The 13,002-nt window shown below is 44.5% G+C and overlaps 1 long non-coding RNA gene across 1 annotated transcript; it reads left to right on the forward strand.

Annotated features, from left to right (window-relative positions):
- The first annotated feature begins 9,179 nt into the window (after positions 1-9,179).
- On the forward strand, positions 9,180-12,661 carry LOC109502830. The gene is made up of 2 exons (XR_006583495.1): positions 9,180-10,002; positions 12,444-12,661. It is a non-coding gene; the product is annotated as an uncharacterized LOC109502830 (long non-coding RNA).
- Positions 12,662-13,002: the final 341 nt, after the last annotated feature.

Raw genomic sequence — 13,002 nt, forward strand, 5'->3', positions numbered from 1 at the left:
TCGTATTTGTCTAGTTATGGTGAGTTCATCGTACTTTATCTCCAAAAAACAAATATTTATCGCATTACATGTACACTCCAAGCAAGCATCTTAAGTTGTTACTACCTTTTATTTATATTAAGTATTTTATTCACTTCTACAACAACAACAATAAAAAAAAATACTTCCTGTTCATTGATAATTAGATGTTTTGCTTCATTTGGATTTCCTCCAAAGTCTTCTGTTCAGATTCAGCTCTTATAATTAATTATCCTCTTGCCGAACAACTGAAAACTGAAGTCTGACCAAAGTACATCTCATCCCACACAGATGTCCTAGTTACTCCACAAAAGGTTAATTAATCATAAGAGGTGCTTTAGAGCAGGAGGCGCTGGAAGAAATTCAGACCTAGTTTCTGGCAACATAGAAAAACCACCATCATGCCCGTCGCTATTGAGCTCACACTGAGAGAATCATTTCAATGGAACAGAAATTCAACTGCACAAAATAGCTGGTGGATATAATATCATGCCTCAGATAATGGAGCATGCCACTTCCCAGTCACCGATGATTCAGAATCCCAGACTGATTCTGTGAGGGAAGGTCAGCCCTGTTTATCCTCATTTAACAGAGGTGCCTGAAACTCCTGAATCACAACAATGGCAAAGCAGTCTTCATTGTTCCCGTCTCTTTGGCTGGGTGCCATTTCATTATATGAATGAGCCCTCCTCTCCAGCCAAAACAGTCTACACACAGTCTTCCAAATACACCTTCCACTTTTTTCAACCTGTGGTTTTAGTCATCCTAATCCTTCCAAGTCCAGGAATAGCCTTGCCTTCTTCCACTGTCTAGCCAGAGCCTATAATTCAGTCGAGAGCCAGTTCAAATACCTCCTCCTCATAAACCTACCCCTAGGACATTCTAACCCACAGGAAGTTCTTCCTCTTTGACCTAGAAGCAGCCATGGTACAGTAGAAGGAACAGTGTCTTGGGCAACAGAAAATATATGCATTATGGGCTCTATTTGTATACAGCTTTGAGCAAGTGGTTTAACTCCTGTGACCCTAAGGCTTCTGCTCAATAAAGTAGGAAGAATAACAACTACTCTGGGGGCTTTATCATGAAAACGAAATAGAATAAAGTACATGGAAACGTTTGTCATATGCTGCTCAGCACATATTTCCTGGCTTACTTGCTAATTGGCCATTTTTATGTTTTCTTTTCTCTGTTTTTCTGCTCTTTGACAAAACATATGACAGAATGTCATCGTGGTAGTCCTTACGAGAGTAACCATCAACAAAGTAGGCACACTTAGGAGAATAGGAAGATGGCTCCCCATTCTTCCAGGAACATGGATGTCATAAACCGTGTTTTAAAGGAGTGTGAGAAGACATTTCCAGACCCTGGGAAGGAAACTGTGGGGAGAGCAGAGAAGGAAAGAGGTCAGGACTCTTAGACAAAGAATCTGGACCCATCATCTCCAAGCACTGGAGAACCCATTTGTGATACTAGAAGTGGCTGCAGATTGAACGGGAAGAGGGTCCATCCCCTACAGTGACTCATGCTGCTGGACCTAGCATCCATAGGAGATAAGCCCAATTCTGGCTCCCCTCACCCAGTCAAGGGGTGCTTCTGCCACCAGCATACTCTCCTAGACAGTTAGAGAGGCTGTGTATAGATTTCCGGGTCCCTTGGGAGTCAAGAAAGGGGGCTCCATAGTCTGTAGATGGATCAGAAGTGATGCTTTGGTGGCAGCCATAAACTTTCTCACCGTGTCTCATAAATGATGAGTATGTCTTTTCTCCCCAACTGGACTCTAAGCTCCTGGAGACCAGAAACGAGTTGTACTGAGTCAGTGTGGACACAGTAGATTCATTTGTTTCCACGAGCCTCACTAGATGATCCACTTTCTCCTTCCCTCAGTCTCCCATCCCTTGTCTATTGTTTATTCATGGTTTAAAACCATATAAAAGTGAATTCTAAATTAATGTTGAGGATTCTAGATGGCTGATGTCTTCCCCTTGCTGAATGATTTACTCCATTTCTCTTGGAAGCTCCCACTGAAACAAAGAATCAATGAGCTTGAATAAAGGTGAGAGGGCAAAGGAAAAAAGGAAGAGCCTGGGATACATGGCTCTGCCCCGAGAGCAAAAAGTGTGACTTGTCTTTCGAGAATAAGATTCTGTGAGAAAGACAGCAGTTCTAGTTCCCAGTGGCAGCAAGGAGGCAATGCTGCTTCTGGAGAGAGTCAGATCTTCCCAACCTCCTTGTCTACTATGTTGATTTCGTTCTCATTTGGAAGTCAGTCTTGAATTCAAGTATAGGGACGACTTCCTTCCTGTCCAAGATGTCAACCTGTAAAACACATTGATTGAAATAAGTAACAATTTGCATTCAGGGCACATTTATTCAAGGGTTCGAGTCTCTTTTCAAGCACGATCATGCCCACTCCTCAGAGATAACAAGGTACTTATCAATTATCTTCATTTTAAAGATGCCAAAACTGAGTCACTAAAGTCAAATATCAAGTTCAGCCGAATAGAACTGAAACCCAATTCCATCCTTTTTATATATGTAATTATTATAATTATTATCATTCAAAGGCATTTCTGATGCTAACACAGCCCACGGTGCAGAATTCAGCCAGCACCTGAAATGCAGCCAGGGAGACAATGTTTAATAAAAAATAATTCTGAGACCACAGCACTCCCAGTTTTTGAAAGCCTTAAAATAAATTCCAAATTTATTCATAATGGAAATAAATCACAGAATCCAAGGTACAAAATTATTTCCACAGCTGCTCCAATAAACATCAGAAAAGACCTTGCCAACTCCTGACTATTCAGGCGACTGTTGTACAAAAGAGGAGGTTTTTTGTTTGTGTGTGTGTGTGTGTGTGTGTGTGTGTGTGTGTTTGTGTGTGTGTTTTAAAGAGAATAACCCTTTTTGGTCCTCGTGAAAAGCTAATACGCAGGCATTATCAGGTTCTAAAAAGAATATGCTCAATTTCAAGTCTTTTCCAAACCTCCTGGTTATATTTACTCATTTTCTTGATTAGCAGGTGTTTGAAGCCCTGAGAAATGTTCTCACTGCTTTAATTTTATAGTCAATGACATATATACAGACATAGGGATAGAGAGCAAAAGAGACAGAGAGATAGATATGTATCTTGTCTATCTCCCCAACTAGATTGTTAGGCTGTTCGTGAATCTTAACTGGAGTGAGAGAGTCTTCCTGTATCTCGCAGGCAGATAACGACTATGGTTTACTCTGAAAGGCCTTCAAAAATGCATGTTGACTGATGACTCAGTGTAGATACCCAAACTAATTCTAAATGGTTAGAAAAGTAATGGGTGAGGTCAAGAAATCATCCAGCAGGGTTCCCTGGGTGGCTCAGTCAGCTAAGCGACTGACTCTTGATTTCAGCTCAGGTCATGATCTCATGGTTCCTGGGTCCGAGCTCCATGTCAGGCTCTGTGCTGACAGTGCAGAGCCAGCTTGGGATTCTCTCTCTCTCTCTCTCTCTCTCTCTCTCTCTCTCTCTCTCCCCCTCTTTCTCTGCCCCTGCCCCTCTCAGGCTGGCTCTGTCTCTCTCAAAATAAATAAATAAAACTTTCAAAATAGATCTAAAAATAAAAATAAATAAATAATCTTTTTTTGTAAGTGCTCCTTCCTAATTCTGTGTGAAGGATACATGCTAAAGCCAAACACACCTCCAAAGGTAAGGATGGCCTGTGGTGCTCAGAGAATTCCCCAGAACTATCCAGCACCGATGAGGCTTTAAGAGCAGCAGAGACAGACAGGCAAGGCAGCAAGAGAAAGACACTGCTGTGATAAGGTGGACTAGGGACCCCATGGGCCACAGTGGTATACATTGGAGGTCCCCCCCCATCCCAATAATTTAAAGTGATAGAATTGCAGCTATATTGGGCATCAGAGAAATCTGGGTTCAGGTACTAATTCTGTCTCTTACTGGATGGGTGTACTTGACAAGTAAACTTGATCTCTCTAATCCTTACCTTCCTCATCTGTAAAATAGGTGGGACAACAGCTTTGTTGCAAGGATTAAATATGCTAATCCACTCAAATTAATTATTGAGCGTAACTGAGCATCCAGTTCACGTTAGTTTCTTGGCCTTTCTGATTCCTTCTCTACCAAGGCACAGTTTTTCCATAAAAGTGCAGGTTGGATAAATCACTAAATGACCCACCTCTCTTCATCACTGTGCTTCTCAACTTCTAAAACTCCACACGCTCCGCGATCATGCAAAGTTTATCTTTCAACCCCCCTGTTGAGCTTTATAGCATTGACCACCCCTCCCTAAGATTGGTTGGAAAATGAGAAAGGCAAATAGTACACAGATATTCCCCCAAATGTCTCTCCGAACCACAGAGATCGCCGTGGATGAGCCCACACGTCTGCGTGTTGAAGAGTGTGGGTATGTTGTAGAGTGAAATTTTCATTTGCTGCTCTCCGGTTACTCAGCCCCTGCCATAAGAATTCAATTATTCCCAGAAGTCAGAGACAAGTCAAGTCAGCTCTTTTGCTTAAAGGAGCAAGATACAACTTAAAGTGCCCAGCAGAAAACTAGAGAAAGAAGAAATTGTTCGGGTGGCTAAACAATCACTGACGTTCTTGCCAGCAACCCCAGGCAGGCTCGTACCACCTGACTGTTTTCCAAGAAAAAATGCAAATGAAACATCTATTTGCTTTGCGATTTATCAGTAAGCCAACATGCCTGGTGCTTGCTAAGCCTCTGCATTGGACTATGTGGACCCAGGGAGGAAGGAAGGGACGGAGAAGGGAGAGAGGAAGTGAAACAGGTATTTTGTAGACTTCCTTTGCTGCTTATTCTGTCTGCATCCTGGCAGGAATCAGCCAGACTTGTTCAAATGTATTACCCAATTTGTGCCATCCGTTGCACAAAGGGAGCCATGGGGCCCAAGGTGTCTGCACAGGGTTAAGCAATGGCAGGAAAACATTTCCACGATGATCTGTTAGTCTGTAACAGAAAGAAGAGAGTCAGCAGTTTGTATAGCTCACCTCAAAGAAGCCTCAATGAGAGCTCTTGGGGAAGCTTTAAGAAAAAACATTTTTTTAAGGGAAAAAAAAAGACGTGATACGCAAACTAATTTTAATATGTGCCAAGAAATGGAGATCTCTACAACCTACCCACCACTGTATGTCCCGGTTACCTTTTCTTATATTCTGCAATCTCATTTCTTGATAGAAGCTACATTCTTCTAAATTGGTTTGGTCCAATGCCAATCAACGTGTACACACATATATAGCCATGTTCCATGAGACTAAATAACCTTTTGAGTCATAAAATCTGGGCTACAGTAGATATCAGGCATCTCAGAGTAACCTTCTAAGATTTGCAGCTTTTCTCTTTCTAACACACGCCATTTAACACGCATAGGTCATTCTCTGGCAAAGAAAGCAGAGATCAGCAACTGCTTTATCTGAAGAACTCACAGGCATTAGTTTCCAACAAAGCTAACCTAGCGTCGGGCGCGGCCACACAATGCAGCCGGGTCTGCGCGCACACATCACACACGCGCGCGCACACGCTCCAATTCCGCTCTGCAGGCCTGTGATGCTTCCTGCGGGGTCTGGGAGAAACAGACTGAACCTGATCACCCACGTTTACATTTTCTGTCCTCACAACAACCTGATTAGAACCACAGCCTTATTTTTCATTCTGTTCTCTGAGCCATCTTCCAGAAGGAAAATCCACTTGCACAAGGCCAAGTGTGAAGCAATACCTAGAAGTAGATACCGGGGCTCAACGCACGCTTTGTCTTCGACCTGAGTTAAAGGCAACAACCAGCAAGATTGGGAAACAGAGTGGCTCCCTCTCTTAGCCGTGCCTGGCTGCCATCTCTCCGTGTTCAGTGCTGAGGATACAAGACAAACCAGACAGACCCAGTCTTGCTCTCATCGAATTTACAGAGCAGTGGCAGAAACAGACCAGTCAAAAGGCAGCCTCGGGACAGCGTGATAAGGATGCCATTGGAGTGCAGAGGGGACGGTCTATCCTGGTGATGAGAAGTTGGCCTGAGGAGGGACAGGAGAGGGAGGCCATGGTCAGGAGCGAGAGCCCAGTAGGAGCCCCGGTGGTCCCTTGTGCCTGGAGTGTGTGAATTCCACAGGGACGTGCTGAGGTGTAGGGCTGCAGGGCTACCCATGGATCAGATCATGGAGGCCTTATAAGCCATGATAAAGATTTGGGGGGTCAGAGAGGTACTTTAAGCAAGGGAGTGACATGATCAGATCTGCTACTTAGAAGGAGCACTTTGGCCGCAGTGGAGAGAGTGCCCTGGAGAGCTGGGCACAGTTAGAAGTGGGAAGGGCAGTTGCAAGCAGCTGCATTGGTCTGGGGGAGGGCTGACGGTCGCCTGGCTTACCGACCAGGCACAGAAGACCGAGACAGGTGGACAGACTCAAGAATCACTAACTATACTTCCATTAAATGTTTTTTATTAATTTTTTAGTACTTTAAAACATAACCTAAAAAGAAACCTAGAGAGAGAACGAAGAAGGTGAATCCCTACCTTCCTTCAAATAGGGGAACCTTCAGGATGCACCATGCCGGGGAAGGGAACACAAGACATTTTTGCCAAATATTCTTCAACTATAAACTATCATTTCATAGTTTCTCTTAGAAAATCTCCATGTCTCATTCATCTTCTTCACTGGAATTCTTGGTAATTGGAAGAAATGTGGAATCCGTCATTATTTTGAACACGGACGGGTCACACAGCTCTCCCGGCCAATGGCAAACCCTTCTGTAGTCCTCTAGTGGGTACTTTGCAGAGGACCCGTACGGCTACAGTTTCGCTCCTGGCACTTGTTCACCATTCCACTTTCTCAAAGCAAATGAGTGAGCAAATGGCAATCAATGTTCCCAATAAAAGTTTTAGGAGATAATTACAGTGATGGGAAATGTAGTCATTACAATAGTCATGCTGGGTTTGTTGTGATGCTACCAATCACACCAAGTTTTCTGATTTCATGTAAATTGCAGGTACCTTTAACTCCTGTAGGAATCTCTATTAATAGATAATATCATTATGCTAATAGCTGCTTAAAGTATAATTTCAGAATTTCAAGTGATCTAAGCCAGATATTTTAAAACACTATAATAACCTAACAGATATGAGCCAAAAAAATAATAAATCTTATCACATTTAAGGAAATTATTTTTAAAGAGAGACACCTGCATTTTGCCCGTAAAAAAAAAAAAAATAGTTATACTACTTGGAGCTAAGTGATTAAATGTTTGTGTGTTTTTTCAATTACCCAACAAAACGGAAAGTCCAAATGTTCTACTCTCTGAGCTTCAGTTTATTGCTAATCCATGAGTGTTTATACATACACACTGTAGTTATGGAATATGCATATGTATACTGCAATTTATCCATTGGTTCAACAAACATTTATTAAGCACCTACATTATGCCCAACACGATGCTAGGCACTGAGCATCCAAAAAAAGAATCGAACATACTCACAGGCCAGAAGGGGCAACTTATATTCAAATATGCATGATATTGACATATGTTCCAAATAGAGACAGGTATAAGGCACTATAATGCTATAAAGATGCCCTTAACTCGATCATGGAGGGCCTCCCAGAGGAGGTGATTTTTAAGGAAAGTCTTAGCAGAAAAGTCAAGAGCTTTATGGACAAATCTGAACAGTGGAGGACAATCCAGAAACAGAAGAAAAGACTGTTCAAGGGTACAGAGGTCCAAAAGGGAATGATGTGATCTGGGAGTTAAAAAGGCTAGAACTCAAGGCCCACTAGGGATGGGTCAGGAGAAGACTGAAAAGGGCTTAGTGTGCCATATGAAGGCCACTGGACAAGGGAAGAAGTATAGATAGATTATCTTTGTCTTGCTCTTTAGAAAAAAAATCTGTGGGAATGCAAGCTGGTGCAGCCACTCTGGAAAACAGTACAGAGGTTCCTCAGAAAACTAAAAATAGAACTACCCTACGACCCAGCAATTGCACTACTAGGTATTTATCCAAAGGATACAGGTATGCTGTTTTGAAGGGACACATGCACCCCCATGTTTATAGCAGCACTATCAACAATAGCCAAAGTATGGAAAGAGCCCAAATGGCCATCGATGGATGAATGAATAAATAACACTTGGTATATATATACAATGGAGTATTACTCGGCAATCAAAAAGAATGAAATCTTGCCATTTGCAACTACGTGGATGGAACTGGAGGGTATTACGCTAAGTGAAATTAGTCAGTCAGAGAAAGACAAAAATCCTATGACTTCCCTCATATGAGGACTTTAAGAGACAAACCAGATGAACATAAGGGAAGGGAAACAAAAATAATATAAAAGCAGGGAGGGGGACAAAGCATAAGAGACTCATAAATATGGAGAACAAACAGAGGGTTACTGGAGGGCTGGTGGGAGGGAGGATGGGCTAAATGGGTCAGGGGCACTAAGGAATCTACTCCTGAAATCATTGCTGCACTATATGCTAACTAATTTGGATGTAAATTTAAAATTTTTTAAGTTAAAAAAAAAAAGAAAAAGAAAATCTATATGGCTAGGACACCATTTGTGTATTTTGTCTATTATAGTTAATGGTATAGTGACCACGTTGTCCAAATCATGACATGGGGTAGGCTACTGCAAAACAAGATTCTTTGTCGACATTCAGGAAATTCTCTCTTCCGCCTCACCCCTTCACCTTGCTAACTCAGACTCATCCTTCAGTCTTTGACATTCACCATCACTTCCTTAAGAAGCACTCCTTGACCACTCCAATTAAGTCAATGACCGCACATCTTTGCTTAGCCATGTTGGGAATACACTGTCACCTACATGAGGTCATGTTCAGGCTGTTGTAAAGCACCCTTGCTTCTGTTTATACACACAAATGAAAGCACACATACATACACACACATCCGGGGTTGAAAAGTCTCAATGCTTCCGAAGGGTTTGGTCAGTGTTATCTGGGAGACTCAGTTAATTATCTTGCTTAAAGTTGAATAGTAAAGAATTTATCCAATTAACTCTAGGCCCGTGGTCCTCACTTAAAATCAGGGCACAGAGGAACTCTCTTTGGAATGGTGGAAGAGGGGCTCTGGGGAGGGGAGGAGCAAAGGGGTAGCGGGAAAGACTGGGGGTAGAGGGTAGGGGCCTTAGTGGAGGGACAGTGGGAGGAAGCAAAGGGAGCCCCAGGAATGGGGGCGAGGGGGCTCTGCAGGGGAAAGAGGTAAGAGCTACTGAGAACTGTCTCTCTGATGAGGGAGCTTCAAGTTCTACGTGTAGAAAATTCCGGAGACATCCAGTGGCCTGACAAGAGCCGCAGAAAAATTTCCTGTCTCAGTCTGGTCTTTTCCGCTCCTCCGGAAGTAGCGCCTTGTTTTATTTAACATCATGACGTTTCTGCCACCCGCATCACCCTTCAACCGTCCCCCCACGACGGAAGCCTGTGGCACTCCGGCCGGGCAGTTGGCAAATGCCTGAAGCCCCACTCAGTGAGAGCAGCACCGGCCATCCACATTGAGAGATTTTAATCCTTCCACATAAATCACTCCCTCCGGCTCCTTAATCATAGGTGACACTCGCAGCGCCGGCATCTCGCGCTCTGGTTTCCCTGAAAGGTCTTGCAAGCTAAGCAGGGTGAAGCTGAGTCAGTAACTGAGATGAAAGACGCAAGAACCACCCAGGAAGTGCACACAAAAGGAGTCCACAGACAGCACACGTCTCTCTGAGCCTCTGCTTCTCACGGTCCGGAAGAGGGACTCCCCGGGTCTAAAACCCCGCTGTTTTCCGAGTGAGGAGCCGGCCCGCAACCCCCACGGCGCGCTGTGCTCACCGGTGGAAACCGGAAGGTACCCCAAAGCCAGGATCCCCCAAAGCCCCTTCAGCTTTCTATGTGCTCTGCGCCTGTGCTCCCAACTTCCTTTAAGAGGCACATGATCAGAGTTTTGGCGGAACCAGTCGCGATGGAACTGGCAGGAGGACTTTCAATCCCGCTGGTAAGAATTTTGGACTTAATCACGATTCCTGGGCCATAGCTGCTGGGAAGGAGTCTGTGTTGCAGCACTTTATTATTCTGAGTTTAACCTTCTATAGCCCCATACTTCCTTATCTAGTAAACAGGCTTCTTGCCGATAAACTCTGATCCCTCGCATCTGATTGTGATGTTAAGATTCATGCAAGTCTGTGTATTTGCTTGATCTCCTGATACGGGACATGAGAAAGGTCTCTAAAGTGCCAATTCTGATAATAACAAGGACCCTTTCCCTCAATGCCTATTTGGAACAGGCCCTCTTCTGAGCGCTCTGTTCAGAATCACTAATTTCAGACTTCTCAACAACTCCGCAGGGAGATGAGAAATTGAGGCACAGAGCCCTTAAGGAACTTCCCTGAGGTCACACAGAGGGCAGTAGGCGGTGCCGGGTGGTCTGACCTCAGAGCCCATGGGCACGTCTCCACTGTTCTACCTAGACTTTGCTGTTACTAAAGTTTCTTCCTCTTTTTTTTTTTTCAAACCGATTTTTTAAAGTTTACTTATTTTGAGAGAGAGAGTGCACCCAATTGGGGGAGGGGCAGAGAGCGAGAGGGAGAGAGAGTAATCCCAAGCGGGCTCTACGCTGCCAGCAGGAGCCTGACGCAGGGCTCGAACCCCCGAACCACGAGATCATTGACCTGAGCCAAAATCAAGAGTCCGACGCTCAACCAACTGAGCAAGTAGTGGTGTCACCTAGAGTGGTTGCAGTGACGTTTGTGAGCGTAAAGCTGGTGGAGGGAGGAAGCGAAGAACGCTGACACAGAAAGGAAGTAGCGAGATCCAGGATGCGGACGGCGCTCAGCACGACTTAGCTCCCTCAGTCGTCTCGACCATGCTAGGCTTCCCAACCGGTTCCATTGTCAAGATGAAGTTGAGCCTTCGTGCCCGAGGTCAGGCAGTGACTAATGCATGGGCGTATAGCCAGGCAGCCTGATCGAGAAGCTGAGCTCCTAGTCACTAGGCCCCTGCCTTCACTCCACCGCCCACCCCCTCACCCCCAGGGGGGATCAACAGAGGGTAGAAAGACTCCCCAGCCAAGAAATGCCAGAGGTAACTGCAGAAGCAGGCCTCGGAAGCCGCAGGGAGGGGGTGGTGAGCACAAAAGTAGGGTCAGTCTCTGATGGGAAGACTGGAGCTTTTTTTCCCTCTGAGATAACAGGGCTGAAGTAAAGAAGGAGTGAGCACACGGCATCCTAGCAGGGAAGGAGAGGCTAGATCATGTCACATTGGTCTCATTTTCTCAGCGAATTGGCGCAAGGGTCTTCTGCCGAGGTCTGCATCTTAGAGGGGTTGGTGGGAACTGCAGCCTAAGAGCCTGGCACCTGGGGACAGCAGTTGTGCTGGCCCCCTGCCGATGAATGCAAGCAGCGCTGAGCAGCTCTGGGACCTCTTTCTGAGCTTACGGTGTCCTTGTATGAAACCATTCGCCCTGATGTTGTGATTTTCTCCTGCGATGTCCAGGAGTGGAATGAAAGAAAAGGACTGTGGTCTTTTCCTCGGTCTGGGGGGCTACTTATAAACTCACGAACGCCCAGACTGTTAACATTACCCAATTTCTTCTAAAAAGCAGAAGTTTGAGGGCTCGTAATCCCCACAGTGAAAGAGCAAGGCACGCTGAACCCAAGTATCGCCTGGTGGCTAATGGCATACACACCGGCCTCAAACTTGACTTCGCCTCCCATTGGTGCTCTGGGTCGCTGGTGACCTCGGGGAACTCACTTAGCCTCTCTCTGCCTCCTTTTTTGAATCTGTAAAATGGGAGTATTATGGAGCTTACTTTGTAAGGCTGTTGTAAGTATTCAGTAATATATACAAAGCACTTAGGACAGTGTCTAAGACATAATAAGTGGTCAATAAATGTTCATTTTTATTAAGACTCAAACGAGGTCTTTACTGATCGTTCCAGTTGCTCAGTGTCCTCACTGATCACCATTCATTACCAGAAGCACGGCATCTCGTGCATGTATGTGTATGCGCTACATCACGCGAGAGACTGGAATCTCCCAGCCATCGGCAGTGTCTTTAAACTGTCCCGCTGTGCTGACTAGTTCTTGTTTTCAAATATGAGCAAAGCGGTGGCATAATGGGCCATGAGTTTGCTCCTAGGGAAAGTAGCCAACTGTTCCCTATTTAATGCCAATAAGACCTTGACCTTTCCTGCTTTCTGTGTCAGCCTTCCTCTCATCAAGCAAACCCAGACCACAAGTCTAGCCAGAGAGTCGATATTAAATTAAACTTAGAATTTTAAAAACATTGCCCCGGTCTTTCTCAACAATGACAATCCTTTTGAAGCATGAGCTTTTCCGTGTGGGCTCTCGAAGAGTTGCAGAATGGAGCTGGTGGTATTAATCCTTCTTCCAAATCTCTGTAGTCTATTGAGCGTCATTTCTTTTTATATTCTCTCAGGTGAGAGTGATACTGATTGCCTGGACGTGGGTTCTTATTCTGCCTAACAAAGAGATTTTCTTGAAAATGCAATCAGAATACAGATGCCTCATGCACTTAGACGGGTTAAATGGCTACATTCTAAACTTCCTAAGAATTTCTTTTGCAGGAAAGAGAAATGGTTTGTCTCCTTTTCTGGAAACTGGAAGTAATCAAATACAGAAGCTTAAGAAGCTTAATGACGAAGAATATCCATGGCATCTCTTTCTCCGAATTCTGACGCTGACTTGCGGTCTTTCAGCCGTGTCCCTCATTATAGCACATGTTCATCTCTTCTTTCCCATTTGGGCAGGAATATCTTTTCCTTTTCCCACCATTCCTAGCAAGGTCTTATAAGCAGAGAAGTGACCCAATGAAAATTTTTCAATTGACCCAAGAGACTTTTTGTTGAACTAATCCAGGTAGAACGGGGGACCAGGCAGGTAGCTGAATAATGAAGCCAGCTGGGTGGGAGACAGTTAAGAGGAGTAAAAACTGAGGTCATATGGAAAATGGATGTCCCATCTGAGTGGAAAGCTCC

The sequence above is a fragment of the Felis catus genome, chromosome C1, assembly GCF_018350175.1.
Source record: "Felis catus isolate Fca126 chromosome C1, F.catus_Fca126_mat1.0, whole genome shotgun sequence".
Lineage (NCBI taxonomy): Eukaryota > Metazoa > Chordata > Mammalia > Carnivora > Felidae > Felis > Felis catus.